At 32.9% G+C, this 14,289-nt stretch overlaps 1 protein-coding gene across 1 annotated transcript in view; it reads right to left on the bottom strand.

The window, feature by feature from the left end:
• Sema3a (semaphorin 3A) overlaps positions 1 to 14,289 on the bottom strand; it is a 447,522-nt gene that overhangs the window by 353,118 nt on the left and 80,115 nt on the right. The window contains exon 2 of the mRNA XM_048786244.1: positions 6,591 to 6,669. The gene's annotated coding sequence lies outside the window, so the exon portion shown is untranslated. The remainder of the gene's footprint in view (positions 1 to 6,590; positions 6,670 to 14,289) is intronic.

Below are 14,289 nucleotides of genomic sequence, written 5' to 3' on the forward strand. Positions count from 1 at the left end.
CAGTTGGTAGAGTGCTTGCCTTGCATTCACAAAGCCATGGGTTCAATCCCCAGTACCACGAAAACAAAACAAACAAACAAAAAGAATTAATAGCTTGCTCATGGTGTTGGAGATCCTTCCTTTGAAGTATCATAGACAGATAGCTCATTCTTTTAAAATAAGCAAAACCTCAGAGATTCTTTCCCTTATATGTTATAAGGGAGATTGTTCTCCCTCAATTTTTGACTTCAATGTACCCTGTGATCTAATTTGATGAGTGAGCCAAAGAAGTATGTTGTAGAGTTTCATCTATAAAAATCTACTGTGAACCTAATAGCCACCCAGATGTGAAGTAGGCCCATGGAATATTCTTTCAACTAGTATAGAAATATATCACTTCATTATAAAGCTGAAAATCCAGGGAAGAAATTTTAAAAAACTAAAAAAATAATTTTATGTGTGATAAACAGTTCAAGAGTATAATCTAAAATGGTAAGTAATAATGGCATGATCAATAATCTTTTACAAATACAATAATTCCCCCATTTTTGTACTCTGTTATGATCAGTAATGTTTCTGAGAAAACTGCCACAGCAGAAAATGAATCCTTGCTGTCTAGTTATCCACTCAACCTTGATTCTGTAGTTTATGACCATGGTTTATACCCAATAAAGCAAAAAACACGGACCACATATTCTTTTGGCCTCAGTAGGTACATTCTAAGGCAGCATTATCTAAGGCTCCCACAGGAGATTCATTCAGTTCATCTATGAACAACAGCTGAGAAAAGGCCTAGCTCAGCACTAAAATCCACTTGTCATTTTCTGCAGCACTTTAATGTAATGATCATATTAGTAAGTAAATTGCTATTCCCAAACCAACCATAAGAAAAGAGTAGTTCAAATTTAGGAACTTAGTTATGTGCAGTTTTTCATTGTGCTCTCACTTGATTTTGTAGACAAGAAACTTGAGAATTTGTTCTAAACAATTCAAAGTTCTATTAATTAACATATAACTCATTTAATCTTAAGAATTCAAATTTAGTTTTTGAACAAATTGAGGTTCTGGGAATTTTGCAAATTGCCCAGGGTATTGATAATGTCTCTGTGAAATATAATTATGAATCTTCTAACCCTGATCTTTTCTATTTCTCTCCATTTGACTCTGGGTTCACAGGATAGATCAAGTAATAGCCAATATTCCTTTAGAAATTTGGGATGAAGTGGAATTAAGAAACTTTTTAATAACAAATGAATCTATATGTTATGTATGTAACCATCAACTATGGATATGTATCCATAATTCATTCTCTATCTTTAATTTCCCATCCTAAAGAAGCAGGCCAATTAATGCTACTTGGTTCATTTCAGGTTATATAAAATTGCTTTTAAAGGAAATGTTCTTACACTGTGTCTGTGAACCTTATAAACTGTTCTATATAATCTATGTCTAGGTTTTTAAGAATCCTAAAAGGTATTTAAAGAGCTAAAGTATGTGAATAATTGAAACAAATCTTCAAAAAAATAACTGTCAAATAATAGCATAATAATAACTGTCCAAAACTTCTCTGGATATTTGAAAGGTAGATTGGCTACAGATGCTCAGATGACATGGTGATTTAGTCTAGTTATATTTAGTTCTTCTATTTATTTCAGAGAAGAATGGATATGAGTTGGGGCTTAGTAAGAGTCTATGGTATACACAGGACGTGTGGAAAGGAAATATTTTGGATAGGAAAAGTACAGTGCAGAAAGGTATGTGAGTGAGAGAGGATGAGGCACATTTGGAATAATGAGTGAAATATGCATATGCAGGTAGAGAGCCATGAAGGTTGGAAATGAGGGCCGAAATCAAACTGTGAAAAATTTTAGAGAGTAAGCTAAAGAAATTGTATTTAATTCTTTGGGAGTCCGAAAGTTTCTTAGCCAAATCTACAATTTTGTTTCTTAAAAGGATCTCAAAATCTTAGGTTTATAAAATATTGGGCTTTCTGAGCAATGCATTAATTAAATGAATAGTAATTTTACATATACCCTATTCTAGGCACAAAAGTTAAAAAAAATAACTAAGGTAGATTTAATGCTCCCCCAGAAGTTGTAAATATAGCATAAAATATCTAAGCTTACTTTATATATAATAACCCACGGTACTCTTAAAAGTAGTTTATAAAGTCAAAATATCTATTTTTTATTCATGACTGTAAAAACAGTGTACAAATTAATTCACTGTATATGTGGATTTTACTCACCAGAACAGTGACCTTCTAACCAGGACCTAGTAATTTTTCATGATATGTAATCCCTTTTCTGTGTCAACCCAATAGAAAGTGACCTGCATTTCAAAACCATTTATGGATATAAATCATTATCATCTGTAGGCGAGTTGCAATTAAAAGCATGTAATTTATCTTTGTAATGAGAGTTACAAGGATAAAATTCACTTTAAAAATCAAGGCAGCTATTTTATTCATCTCTTAAAAATCATATCAGTAGGTCAGAACTATTGTTTGGGTACAAGGGATTGAACTCAGGGGCACTTGGCCACTGAGCCACCTCCCCAGCCCTGTTTTGTATATTATTTAGAGACAGGATCTCACTGAGTTGTACCTCACTTTTGTTGAGGTTGGCTTTGAACTCACAATCCTCCTGCCTCAGCCTCCCAAGCTGTTGGGATTACAGGCATGTGCCACCACTCCTGGCTAGATTTTATATTTATAAAATATAATTCAGTATAGATTTTCTTTCAAATATTTTTCATTTATAGTTTTCAAAGATAGCTTTCATTTTTTAAAGTTAATGTCTTTCAAATATTAAACCAGCCCTAAAACTTCAGATACAATTAGAGTACAGTTAATTTATCACATTGAGAATATTATTACGTTTTGACTGAAAACAGTAATGCCATTTTGTCATAATTGAATTAAAATAGAGATCATGAATAAAGAAATGGACTTATAAAATACACAAACCTGTATTTGGAGTCTAGGCAAAAACAAAAACCAACTCAAATCCAAACATTTTACTAGTTTAGTATGCTAGAAACATTTATTAGAAAAAAATGTATTTTAATATCCTGTATTCTATAAAGACTTATTTTAAGGGGATTTTTGCCAAATGTGCATTATCATTTTTTCTTTGAAATCAAGTAGAAAAATTATTTTTATTCAATCCAGAAGTGAATACTGTGCTATTGAAAGTGACTCTGGTGTTTATGGTACTTTGTTCATCAATTTCATGACCCCAGGTGACAAAAATGAAGACAATAATACTTATCATTATTTCATGGAATAAACTGAAATACTGAGAAGCTGCAGAGGTGGGATAAAAGAGCCTTGTCTTTCAGAACTTAGATTAGGCAGTCTTTTAAAGAAATATCCTACTTAATACCTTAATTATGTAGACCAGAGAAGACAATAAATTTGTTTCTAGCATATGAAAATGTCAATTTATTCGTTCAAAACCTATAGCTTGATCATCTAGTATATGCCAGGTAGTAATCTAATTGTTGTAGATAAAATGGTGAGCAGCAACAACAGAAAAGACACTTAATCCACAGATTTGTCATTCTTTTTAAGTGATGACTGATACTAAACAAACGACCAAATAAACTTCACATACAATACTAAGTAGTGATTGGCACTGTGATGACAATATGGAGTGAGTGGGCTGGATGATGTAGACATATTTCCTATAGGCTGGTCAGGAAAGACTTGTCTAAGGACATGGTGAGGTGTGATGGGAGGTGAGATGTGAGCAAGGCTGACGTGTGGTAGAACATTTCCTGTCATGTTCAAGGAGCAACAAAGAGGCAGGCAGTTGCGGCAGAGAGTCAGCAAGAGGAGTGGTCAAAATACAGAGGTTACAAAAAGGAATTGTTTGGATCTTATCTCAAATAGTAAGATAGCATTTTATTAGTTATGATCATCTTTATTATTCACAATTGGGGAATAGAACTCAGAGACAGCTTTTAGAAAATTGTAATTTACAAACTTAGCCCCATTTATATCTCATTATTTTAGTTAATTAATTCTATCTTCACTAATAGAAAATAACAAGTTCTATCACTGCTCTGTAAATTGGTAATTTTATAATAAGTAATTGGTAACATAGTATTTTTGTGAGCTTTTCCATCACTGTGACCAAAATACCTGATAAGAACAACTTAGAGGAAGAAACATCTATTTGTGGTTCACAGTTTCAGAGGCCTTATCTCATTGATAGCTAGTCTGTTGCTTTAGACCCCAGGTGAGGCAGTGCAGATCATGATAGGGTCAGGAAGCAGAGATAAAGAGAAGAAGAGTCCATAGGGAAGATGCACCCTTCTAGGGCATGCCCCCAGTGACTGACCCCCTCCAGTCATGCTCCACTTTCCTATAGTTACCACACAGGCAGTATACTCAAACTAGGAATCTAAACAGGGACCAACCACATTACCCCTTAGCATTTTGATATTAATAAAGGAATTTTTAAGGGACATTTCTCCCTTAAACCCTAACATAGAATATTACTTTTTCAGATGATGAAAGATCAACAGTCTGAATTGATTTCGAAATGCTGCTAGGTTAAGGCTGAACTTGATATTTAAAGGATTCCTAAACTTTGGTCAAGTTGAAAAGCCATCTCAGGTGGGAAAGGTAATTGAAAGAACAAAGGTGAGGATGTATACTGCCCATGGAAGGGTGGGTATCATGAATAGGGTAGTTTGATTGAAGCATAGAATCTTAGGGACTTAAGTAGAAGATAACCTTAGATAAGTAGTTTGTAGTCCAATTTTAGAGAAACTGGAATGGCAAGATGAGGCAGTAGTAACTTATTTTTAGGCAAAGGAAGATGATGCCAATTTTGAGTTTAAACAGGCCAGTTTAGGAATGTATAAGGATTAGATGAATAATGTATGTGAAGTACATTTCAAAAACTTCTTCTCCACGTGGTAGTTTGCATGTTCCATAGCTCCAAAACCTCAGAAATGTGTGTATAACAGACCAATACCTTATATTCCAAGGTGTAAATCTACCAGATTTTCATGGTTCAAGAGATCTCCTAAATAAAATATGGAATATTTATGGAAATCATAAATAAACTATAATTTTTGTATAAGATAGAGAATATAGGCCTTAAATATAATTAAAAATTATTAAAAAGAAAAAAATAAACCTTCTTTCTCTGTGGAATTTTTTAGCCAAGTGTCAACCATAGTTTGCCTTATTTTCTCAATTCTTCCTTTCCATTGTAGATACTTCTATTTCAAGGTATTAAATAACACATCATTTTATTTAGGCATATAAAATATAAATAGAGATATATACATATTTTGCCATATACATATACACAAAACCATGTAACTCTTATATATATTTCATTACTTATACTAAGACAAGCCATATAATCAGGAAACAATTATTATTTGAATTTGGATATACATCCATATCTCCATATACATCCTCATTTTATAGGAGACAAATGGATTCATAGATACAAAGTTGTAGGACATGAAGTTTCTTTAGTTGATAAAAGAAGAGACACACACAAAAAAGACTATATAAACTGCAAGCTAATGTATCATTCTCCTAGGCAGAAGTACAGCGCCCGGTTTCCCCAAATTTCTCCATGGTAACAATAGCAATAAACTATACTACCTAAACAGGTGAAAGATAAATAGAGTTGGTAGATAGGTAGGAAGGTAGAGAGATGGATGGATAGTTAGAGACAGATGATAGGTTTAAATACATATGGGAGGTACATAAGTACAAGTTACATTTTACATGTGTATATATCCTATTACACACACATGCACACATATATACATATTATCGCAAATATGTCTTTCATAAGTTTTCCAAATTTGCAGTTTTTACAGGGGAATTATGAAGTGGTGCTTGGTGGAAACTCTTTCCACTAATATTTTCTTCCCTTCTCATCTCATCCATTCAGAAACTTGTTACAGAATCATATATGCATCTATGCTATCAATGTTAATGTTATTGTTGGGCAATGTATAATATGTCCCAGAGAATTTTATTGATGCCATGGAATTTGGGAGACAGAGACAGATGAGATATTTAGGGCAAATAGAATTTGAACAATTATCTTTAAATTTTTTAAATGTAATTTTACTTTGGATTAAAATATACTAATTATACACATTAATGAGGCAACACTGTGATATTTTTAACATCAAATGCCAGGGTATATCTTAGTAATATTCAGAATTGATCATTATTTTTAGTTTTTGATACAGAATACTTGGATTGTGTTATAAAAAGTAATCCTCTACCATAAAATTTTGAATTTTCATGTGAAATTCAATAAGTATTAAGGTCTTAATTGTTAAGATTATAGCATCAATAAAATATGAAACCATGTAACTGTTATATTTTATTACTTATGCTAAGACAAGCCATATAATCAGGAAACAATTATAATGTGAATTTGAAAAAATAAGGCAAATGGTTGACTACATTTTTCACCTTGCTATTAAGCTGTTATTTTGAAGACTTTGGCTATAATAATATAAAAATGTTAATAATCTCCTTAAAATTATTTAGGTTCCACTTAATGTAAAACACTGAGCAGAGTCACCTGCCATTAGAAATGACATTTTCTCCCCCTTACCTGCTGAAGGGCCTTTTGTTGAGAAGTACCTCCTTTTGTTACTTTACAGCTTGTCCCATGGATTATGCGTTAAAATATCCTGAAAAGCAAAGCAAACAAAAACCTTCTTTTATATCTGACCTTTACAAAAACCTAAACTTTCTTAGTAAACTGGCTTAAAAAAAGAACATTCCTTCCCAGCTGGTGAGCTCTTCTATGGCACCTTAGAAACAGTGGTCTATTTCTCATGCATCGCTAAACCCAGTGTTCTCTCATCACTAGCCACTCAAAGCACTCTTATCTCCCTCACTTCTTCCCAAATTGGATTCTTAGAGATTATTTCCATTATTTGTGTGTGCAAATTTGGCTCATGTCTTCTCACTCTCTATTTAGCTGTCTTATCTTTTTAGACAAAATCTGTTCACCCCCTCAGCTGCTTCAGACATTTCCGGCTTTCTATCTTCAGTCATCCTCCTGGTCTGTGAGTCCGTCCTCCAATTTCTGCTTAACTCACTGTGAGTGAGTAATAGTTACCTTAGTATCTGGTTCCCCAGCAAACAAGCTGTTTTTCTTACAGACAATTACTCTCAAATGTTCCCCTTATACTATAAGGTTAAGGTTTGGTTTCTTGGCACAAGTTAAATAGGAATTCTAGATTCTACAATTTTCATGCTAATGTGACACAGCAGCTTCGGATTCAGCGGCTGTGGCATGAGGTTGAGTGGGTGGATATAGTGGTGACTAGTCCAATGAGTCACTGCCTGAGAGGTTTTAGTGCTGAAAACTGAACCTAGAGAGACACATGAGAGGCTCTTAAAGAATCTGAGCAATATCATTTCATAGGAAGAAATAACCTGACCAGAAAGTCTGCATCAACCCACCTTCCCTTGGGAAATTGAGTTGCATTGCATCCTATGATCAAATAATTTAGAGTATAGGTTGAAATTTTAATTGGAGAAAAAAAAGAATATATTTTCAAATAAAAATGCAGTTGTTTTGGTGGTAGGCTACTCTGTCCCCAGTTCTTCCCTCCTTCTTATCTTCATGTTCTTTATCTTTTCAGTTCTTCCCACAAAGGGGAAGATCTTATTTCTCACTCTTTAGCTACCAATTTGATACAACAGAATGAGACAAAAGTTACAGTGTGCCCACTGCGAGCCAAGGCCTCAAAAGGAATGTTGTGTTTCCATTTGTTTTCTTGAGTTTCTGATCTAGCCAGAAGATGGATATGCTTAGGCTAACCATATGGTCCTCAAAAAGTCATGAGAAATATGTGTGATGCAGAAGCCCTGGTCAAACTTCCCAGCTCACCCCAGACCAGGTCAGTAACCCAGTTAACCTGAAGAAGCCAAAATGAACTTGTATCAAATGAACCCAGCTGTCTGAGCTGAGGGTTGTTTTAAAACCATCAGATTTACAATGGCTTGTTATGGCACGTCAGCTAATTAATAAACCTGGAGAACAATTTCTCAAATAACAAGAAATTAGTTATTTACAAGTTTACCTAAATTCTTACTTCATTATAATTATATGAACATACTTCTGACGATTCTTCTCTTAGAGAATATTTATTACCATTATAAGAAAAATGAGGAATAGGATCAATGACCTTGTATTATGATCTAATAAAAGATATTTACTAAAATGATATAAAATCAACATTGGCTCATTAAAATCTTCATTATATAATAATTTATCAGTAAAATTAATTTCTTGAATGATGTTTTTGAATTACTGAAAAAGTTCTAAATTTATCTATTAACCTCCAAATGCAGACTGTATATCATGGTAGCTAAGAATAGAACTGGAATCATACAACCATGGATATAAGCACAAATTTGCTATTCATAGGCTAATTGTCCTTGGAAAATAATTAAAGTTTTCTGTGATTCAGGTTTTTATTTCAAAGGAAGATATTAATAGTAGCATTTAATTATTTATATGGTGCAAATCCAGTTCTTTGCACAGTACAATGCAAATAAAAGTAAGCATTATTATTGTCAAAGAAAGTTTCAATTAAATTCATTAGTATGCACAGTTTATCCCTATTTTTCATCTTATCTTTTAAAAAGTAAGTAGTTGTTGAAATTTTCCCTATAGGGAAAAGTTCATCCAGGTAGTCCTCAAGGTTGAAGAAAGAGCCTGAGTAAAACTGTCACAGAGAAAGTATAATCAAGAAGGCCTGGGTATGAGATCAGGGGAGAGTAAGGAGCTTCAGGCAGCATCACATGGGCAGTACCTGAGAGAAGAAAAACTGTAAATACAGAATGAAACTCATACAAACTTTAAGACACTATATTGCCACTGGGGACAAAAACCAATAGTAGAATTCTTAAAGGTACTATGTATTGATGTATATATTTTTAGCCCCAAAGTTCCATTCCAAGGAGTTCCTTCAAGTAGTAACAATAAGATTGTATGCAAAGACATCCTTGTGGATGTGTACAGCAGTACTGCTAATAAAAGTGGAAATGGAAAACATGCATATCCTTTAAAAAGGCATATCATTAGAAAATATTAATATTTCACTTAAGATGTATACATACTAAATACATATATTTCTTATTTATTTTAGGAATGCATGCATATGTTTGTGTATATATATATCTATATTACTTATACATATATATGCATGTGTGAATGACTGACAGTATATAAAACATTACTCCATAATATATTATTAAGAATAAAATTATAAAATTGTATTTAATATAGTCTTAAATATTATACATGAATGTGTATTTGGGTATGAATATGTACAACAGCATGTTTCAAAGAACAATGACTAAGTTACTAAAAACTACCTCTGGTATAGAGGCATTTCACTTATTTTCCCATTTTCATATTTATTTGCAATTATAATTGTATTAAAATAATCCTTTAGAAATGTCCTATCAGAAAAATCACAATGATCTAATTAAAATATATCTAAGCATATTATATTAACACAGAAGTGTTTGACTTAATGCAAAAATCAAAACAGCAAACTTCCAATAATTGGACTAATGAACTGATAGCTTCATATGGGTGATACTAGGTAAATGTGGTAGAAGTGATTGTTTTTAAAGTACACTGACAGTGTATAAGGAAGCAGGAAAAAAAAAGTGTACTTGTGAGATCAATGAGACTGGACTAGCCACTCCATTATAGAATCTGCAAATGACAGAATTATATCTACTATGGCTCCTTGTCTGTAATCCTGGGGAAATAACACAAATTTTTGCAATATGAACAAGTTCTTTAAATCAGACATTTTGAGGGGAAAAGCAACATCACTGAGGTTATTATGGGTGGTAAATACCAAGCTACATTGTTCAAATATGCCACTTTGTTCATCAAATGGGCAAGAAATAAACTTTTTAACAGTTAAGAGTTTATAACTAATAGTGTTAATTTACATTTCTATTGTTTATATCTCTAAAACTTGTCTAGTACACTTAAGTATATACATTAGAGATGAAGTATATTTATGGGAAAAGTCTGTTGTCATCAAGAAAAAAAAAATATTTTTCAGAATGAATTGTCTGCATTGATCAAATTCAAGAGTGAAATTCCAAAGAATTGAGTAAACTCCCCATGAGAGATTATGTTCAACACGCACTCTACTGGATTCATCTACCAAACATATGAACATAATTGTATCTATTTATAAGAACAAAGCTTGGATTTGAGGAAGTGGTCTGGTCTTGAAAAATATTCCCTAAATCACCAGCTATTCCAAAACTAGAATGAAATGATGAAACTGAAGCATAGGAAAAAAATTAAGCTCTATGCTAATCAAAATTAAAATGGGAAAACCCATTCAATTTTGTAACCAATAAACTTCAAAGTACTGGTGGCTTTTCTCTTCATATTTTATTGCTCACAGTATTTTCTAATTAGGCACAATTTGTAAGAAGGAAGGCAAAAACACTGGCAGCATGACTCACACACAATTGCTAAAAACATAAATTAGATTTTTTTGGCAACTAATTTGGGGCTATTTTGATTCAAATGTTAAAAATGTAAATGAAAGTTATCAGTTTGGAATGAGACTGAATTTAACACATTAGACTTCAAAAATCTTATTTCTTGTACATGGCATTATGAGAAATTTCATGGTAGGTTTTATGTGCAATCAGAATATTTAGTCCAACATGTTTCCAAATAAATGAGACTGATTTGAAATATGCTTTCATTATTTACATTATAACAAAAATCATAAAGATGATACAACAAATGGAAATGAAGGGATATTTTCTTACAATGAAAATATTTAAACGGTTATTATTTCATTGATCCAGATGATTTTAATGCAATAAAAATGTACATTGTCCCAGGTACAGTGGAAGACATAAAAGAAGGATAAATGTGAATCACTCCTATGATATGTTCACAATACAGCTTAGCAACATAATTAATTTGGACGAGCTCTTTATGAATGACCCTTCAGGGTTCCCCTATATGGTATGGACCACGGAAAAACTTTTCGAGTGCTCTTCAGAGACGACCAGGGTTTGCTCAAACTATCAATTTACAAATGCATTTTGGGCAAGCATGAAAGAAGGGTGAGGCCACTTCAATAGAAGCCATCAAGAAATTCAGGAAAATAAAATGGATTTAGTATGAGTGTCAAGTTTCTACTGCTACTGTGAAAAACTAATAAAGCATTATTGGTTAAACACAACACAAATATACTATGTTGCCATTCTACAGGTAAGAAGTTAAGGTGTTAGCAGGACTGAGTTCCTCAGAGGAGGCTCTGGGGGAGAATTCATTCCCTTGGATTTTTCAGTTCCCAAAGTCTCTCTCTGGTCCTCATATGATGCCTACATTTCAGGACAAGCACCAAGAAACTGAATCTTTCACACAAGCCCATCTCTTCCTGAACACTGCTAGAAAATGTTCTTTCCTTTTAAGAACTCATGTGAATAGATAGGATTTACTTGGATAATCCAGGATGATCTATCCATGCCTAAGAACTTAAGTTTAATTACAAAGTAACATCCAAAGTTCAGTAAATTTTTTTTGATGATCAGTAAGTTTGAAAAAAGATAATTTACAAAAAGATATAGCGATATTAACATTTCTCAAATTCATTTTTAACATTTTACTTCTAAGTAATAACTGTAGCAAATTTACACTAGAAATAGTGAGAATTTAATCACTGATGCAGATAATTTTAGTCCTTAGGTAACAGAGGAAGAGGTCTAATTATAATTTATTCAAATGAGCCATAAACTGTGATCAAATAGAACAGATTGTCATATAACCTTTGATGATATAGAAAAAAATCTTAACTAATTTATAGAAAAAGAAATGGAAAAATATCTTACAAGTTATTTTGTCCTATACAATGCATTTGTGGAAAGTCCACTGACATCATAAATAAGAAAATATTTCTGTATTGAAATCTGCTCTTAGAATAATTTAAAGAGAAATTTTTCATAAATTTACCTCCTCACTGACTTTGTACGTTCAGCTCTTTAAGCTTTAAGAAAAATAATTACATTTGTAAAAGCTTAGTATTAAATACTATCATTAATTATTTAAGACATAAGTCTCCTCTTTTGCCTGGGCCTCACAGGTTTGGCTAAAGCTCAGGTTTACTCCCTTCCTTGTCAGTCAATTTAGGATATTTGGAAACCTCATTAATCATTTCTGGTAGGGTACTTCTAGGACACAACTGTCTCAATTACAAATAGGGTCATATGAAAGTTAATGAGTCCTTTAAATAACTCATTGGTTCCTTGTTCCATTTATTTTTGTGAAGGTATTGAGGCAGGGATCACTTTTCTATGACACCAGAAAATTTAAAAATAATCATCTGTGGTTTTCACGTAATTTTGACTTTGTTAAACATGTTAAACTTTATTTTAGGTCTATGTATCAAAGCATTTTCAGCCTAAGAAAGAACAGTTCTAGCATAGTAACATGTAAACAGTAGAAGAGAGATCATAATAATATGTAAAAATAAAACTGATCAAACATATATTTGTTAAGAGTACTAGTCAAACATGCTATTCAGCCTGAACACAAAAAGCAGTATTTTTTTTCCTATAATTTACATTAAAGATGGTAACAGTGGTATGTGAGCCAAGAAAGGCAAGGCTATGTGGTGACAACAATAAAATCTCAGAGGCTTAACACAACAAAAGTTTATTTCTCATTCAAACAAATACACTGTGCCTTGCAGAGCCCCATGACATTCTAGGCCACTATGCTCTGTGCAGTAACTCAGTGATACAGACTGCTTCACCCTGAGACTGCATCATCTCAACACAGGCCTTCGTTGCCAAGTTAAGGAAAGAGAGCGATTACAGAGACAAATATAAGTCAATCTCTCCTGACCTGAAAGTTACACGTGTCACTTCTGCTCACTTTTGTTGACAGAGCAAGTTTTGGCCCTGTAAATCAGATCCGATCAAATGCAGAGGAGTAATGGAGTAGTGGGGAAATATAATTTGGGTACTGTCTCTTGTCACCAAATATCCTTTGTTTTCATTAATCTACAAAGAAACAAACTCAACAAACTATTCTCTAAATTAAAACAACCTAAAGGATGAATCCATTCCATGCTTCAGTTTCACCCAGAACTCTGGCTAATGTATGAGCATCTCATGCATATGTCACCACTCTTTATTGGGACATATAAACTGAAAAAAACAAGAAACCCCCTTCTCCCCCGGACACACAATAAACATGAATAATCTAAACATTCATCAAAATGAACAGAAATAGAACAGACACCATTTGAAGAGGGGAAGAAGGAGAAACACACAGAAGACCCTAGTCTGTAGACATTTTCCTTCTGATGAGAAGGCAATCTGGCAGGTCCTGAAGTAGGACTGAAGAATGTTGATCCATGGAATTTAGATCCTTCCCTTGGAGAAGTAAGAGTCTACTGTTCTTTATGTATCCCGGTTTCATTTTTAAGAATGCTTTTTGCTTTTTCTTTATCATTATGTTTGTTGTACCTACGAGAAGTGGGTGGTATGGAATATTCTCTACTTGGAATCCCAGGACCTTTGCCAGTCACAGAATCTTAGAGGATTTAGAGTCACTTTAAGTATATAACAATCTTTTTTTTTTTTTTTTAAGGATGTCAAAGTCATACCTTTTTTTTTTTGCCAGTACAAGTGTCAAGTACCCAGTAAACTTTAATTTCAGTCTTCTCCATGTTCATGGAACATACCCAGATCATTCTATCTTATTCAGTTCTTCTCTTTCATTCTCTCAATGTAACAGGGTTGCAAAGAAATTGTTTGAATTTCCCAGGAAAACCACATTTAATCTGATCCCTCTTTTTTTTAAAAAAATATTTTTTAATTGTAGTTGGACACAATACCTTTATTTTGTTTATTTATTTTTATGTAGTGCTGAGAATCAAACCCAGGGCCTTGCACGTGCTAGGCAAGTGCTCTACTGCTGAGCCATAACCCCAGCCCCTAATCTGATCTTTCTTTTAAATCATTATACCAAATTCTTGAGAGCCACATTCTTAACCTATTCTTTACTTTGACTCAATGTAATCAATGTGGAAAATATTACCATATAATTCCACATTAATATTTAAGACTTTTTCACATTTATCGTTTGTTAGGTCATGCAGCAATTTTGTTCCAACACAGAAAGTCTCAGGATTTGGATATCTCTACCTCTTTTACTTCTACTTTCAAACTGGTCAGTTCTATTCTAAGCCTGTTTTTTCATATTATACCTTGCCAAATATACTTTATTT

Source organism: Marmota marmota, unplaced genomic scaffold (assembly GCF_001458135.2).
Source record: "Marmota marmota marmota unplaced genomic scaffold, marMar, whole genome shotgun sequence".
Taxonomy (NCBI): domain Eukaryota; kingdom Metazoa; phylum Chordata; class Mammalia; order Rodentia; family Sciuridae; genus Marmota; species Marmota marmota.